Here is a 2,500-nt window from a genome sequence, read left to right as displayed (position 1 = left end):
AGATAATTTTAGACAACCATAACATTCTTTTCTATTACATTTTACATTTAATTTTTTCAACTTATCTATGAATTTACTTGAGTTAAGAAGTAAAAGAGGTCTAAAGTTAAAGTTTTTGAGCACCTACAGCCAAACCACACTGGAAATGCCCAATCTCATCGGATCTTGGAAGCTATGCAGTGTTGGGCCGGGTTAGTACTTGGATGGGAGACCACCTAAGAATCCCAGGTGCTGTAGGTATTTTTATACTGCCATAACAGTCTTTTCTATTACATTTTACATTTAATTTTTTCAACTTATCAATGAATTTACTTGAGTTAAGAAGTAATAGAGGTCTAAAGTTAATGCTTTTGAGCACCTACAGCCAAACCACACTGGACATGCCCAATCTCGTCTGATCTTGGAGGCTATGCAGTGTTGGGCCTGGTTAGTACTTGGACGGGAGACCACCTGGGAAAACCAGGTGCAGTAATTAATTTTATATAGCCATAGCATTCTTTTCTATTACATTTTACATTACATTTTTTCAACTTATCAATGAATTTCCTTGAGTTAAGAAGTAAAAGAGGTCTAAAGTTAATGTTTTTGAGCACCTACAGCCAAACCACACTGGACATGCCCAATCTCGTCTGATCTTGGAAGCTATGCAGTGTTGGGCCTGGTTAGTACTTGGATGGGAGACCACCTGGGAATACCAGGTGCTGTAGGTAATTTTATGCAGCCATAACATTCTTTTCTATTACATTTTACATTTAAATTTTTCAACTTATCAATGAATTTACTTGAGTAAAGAAGTAAAAGAGGTCTAAAGTTAATGTTTTTGAGCTCCTTCAGCCAAACCACACTGGACATGCCCAATCTCGTCTGATCTTGGAAGCTATGCAGTGTTGGGCCTGGTTAGTACTTGGATGGGAGACCACCTAAGAATCCCAGGTGCTGTAGGTATTTTTATACTGCCATAACAGTCTTTTCTATTACATTTTACATTAAATTTTTTCAACTTATCAATGAATTTACTTGAGTTAAGAAGTAATAGAGGTCTAAAGTTAATGCTTTTGAGCACCTACAGCCAAACCACACTGGACATGCCCAATCTCGTCTGATCTTGGAAGCTATGCAGTGTTGGGCCTGGTTAGTACTTGAATGGGAGACCACCTGGGATTACCAGGTGCTGTAGGTAATTTTATACTGCCATAACATTCTTTTCTATTAAATTTTACATTTAATTTTTTCAACTTATCAATGAATTTACTAGAGTTAAGAAGTAAAAGATGTCTAAAGTTAATGTTTTTGAGCACTTACAGTCAAACCACACTGGACATGCTCAATCTCGTCTGATCTTGGAAGCTATGCAGTGTAGGGCTTGGTTAGTACTTGGATGGGAGACCACCAGGGAATACCAGGAGCTGTAGGTAATTTTATACTGCCATAACAGTCTTTTCTATTACATTTTACATTTCATTTTTCAACTTGTCATTGAATTTACTTGAGTTAAGAAGTAAAAGAGGTCTAAAGTTAATGTTTTTGAGCACCTACAGCCAAACCACACTGGACATGCCCAATCTCGTCTGATCTTGGAAGCTGTGCTGTGTTGGGCCTGGTTAGTACTTGGATGGGAGACCACCTGGGAATACCAGGTGCTGTAGGTAATTTTATGCAGCCATACCATTCTTTTCTATTACATTTTACATTTAATTTTTTCAACTTATCAATGAATTTACTTGAGAAAAGAAGTAAAAGAGGTCTAAAGTTAATGTTTTTGAGCTCCTTCAGCCAAACCACACTGGACATGCCCAATCTCGTCTGATCTTGGAAGCTATACAGTGTTGGGCCTGGTTAGTACTTGGATGGGAGACCACCTGGGAATACCAGGTGCTGTAGGTAATTTTATGCAGCCATAACATTCTTTTCTATTACATTTTACATTTAATTTTTTCAACTTATCAATGAATTTACATGAGTTAAGAAGTTATAGATGTCTAAAGTTAATATTTTTGAGCACCAACAGCCAAACCACACTGGACATGCCCAATCTTGTTTGATCTTGGAAGCTATGCAGTGTTGGGCCTGGTTAGTACTTGGATGGGAGACCACCTGGGAATTCCAGGTGCTGTAGGTAATTTTATGCAGCCATAACATTCTTTTCTGTTACATTTTACATTTAATTTTTTCTACTTATCAATGAATTTACTTGAGTTAAGAAGTAAAAGAGGTCTAAAGTTAATGTTTTTGAGCTCCTTCAGCCAAACCACACTGGACATGCCCAATCTCGTCTGATCTTGGAAGCTATGCAGTGTTGGGCCTGGTTAGTACTTGGATGGGAGACCACCTGGGAATACCAGGTGCAGTAGGTAATTTTATACTGCCATAACATTCTTTTCTATTACATTTTACATTTAATTTTTTCAACTTATCATTGAATTTCCTTGAGTTAAGAAGTAATAGAGGTCTAAATTTAATGCTTTTGAGCACCTACAGCCAAACCACACTGGACATGCCC

General features: G+C 37.5%; 1 non-coding gene and 11 pseudogenes across 1 annotated transcript; all 12 read left to right on the top strand.

Moving 5' to 3' along the window:
- The window catches only part of LOC148449997 (5S ribosomal RNA), a 119-nt pseudogene extending 114 nt beyond the window's left edge, over window positions 1-5 (top strand).
- Window positions 6-121: 116 nt separating this feature from the next.
- Window positions 122-240, top strand: LOC148449996 (5S ribosomal RNA; annotated as a pseudogene).
- A 116-nt stretch (window positions 241-356) lies between these two features.
- Window positions 357-475, top strand: LOC148449995 (5S ribosomal RNA; annotated as a pseudogene).
- A 116-nt stretch (window positions 476-591) lies between these two features.
- Window positions 592-710, top strand: LOC148449994 (5S ribosomal RNA). The gene has a single exon (XR_015875405.1). It is a non-coding gene; the product is annotated as a 5S ribosomal RNA (ribosomal RNA).
- A 116-nt stretch (window positions 711-826) lies between these two features.
- LOC148449993 (5S ribosomal RNA) lies at window positions 827-945 on the top strand (annotated as a pseudogene).
- A 116-nt stretch (window positions 946-1,061) lies between these two features.
- Window positions 1,062-1,180, top strand: LOC148449992 (5S ribosomal RNA; annotated as a pseudogene).
- Window positions 1,181-1,296: 116 nt separating this feature from the next.
- On the top strand, window positions 1,297-1,415 carry LOC148449991 (5S ribosomal RNA; annotated as a pseudogene).
- Window positions 1,416-1,530: 115 nt separating this feature from the next.
- On the top strand, window positions 1,531-1,649 carry LOC148449990 (5S ribosomal RNA; annotated as a pseudogene).
- Window positions 1,650-1,765: 116 nt separating this feature from the next.
- Window positions 1,766-1,884, top strand: LOC148449989 (5S ribosomal RNA; annotated as a pseudogene).
- Window positions 1,885-2,000: 116 nt separating this feature from the next.
- Window positions 2,001-2,119, top strand: LOC148449988 (5S ribosomal RNA; annotated as a pseudogene).
- A 116-nt stretch (window positions 2,120-2,235) lies between these two features.
- LOC148449987 (5S ribosomal RNA) lies at window positions 2,236-2,354 on the top strand (annotated as a pseudogene).
- Window positions 2,355-2,470: 116 nt separating this feature from the next.
- LOC148449986 (5S ribosomal RNA) overlaps window positions 2,471-2,500 on the top strand; it is a 119-nt pseudogene continuing 89 nt past the window's right edge.

The sequence above is a fragment of the Taudactylus pleione genome, unplaced genomic scaffold (genome assembly GCF_031769625.1).
Source record: "Taudactylus pleione unplaced genomic scaffold, aTauple2 ptg001270l, whole genome shotgun sequence".
NCBI classification, from domain to species: domain Eukaryota; kingdom Metazoa; phylum Chordata; class Amphibia; order Anura; family Myobatrachidae; genus Taudactylus; species Taudactylus pleione.
The sequence above is the reverse complement of the archived record's forward strand: the minus strand, read 5'-3'. Positions and strand labels throughout refer to the sequence as shown.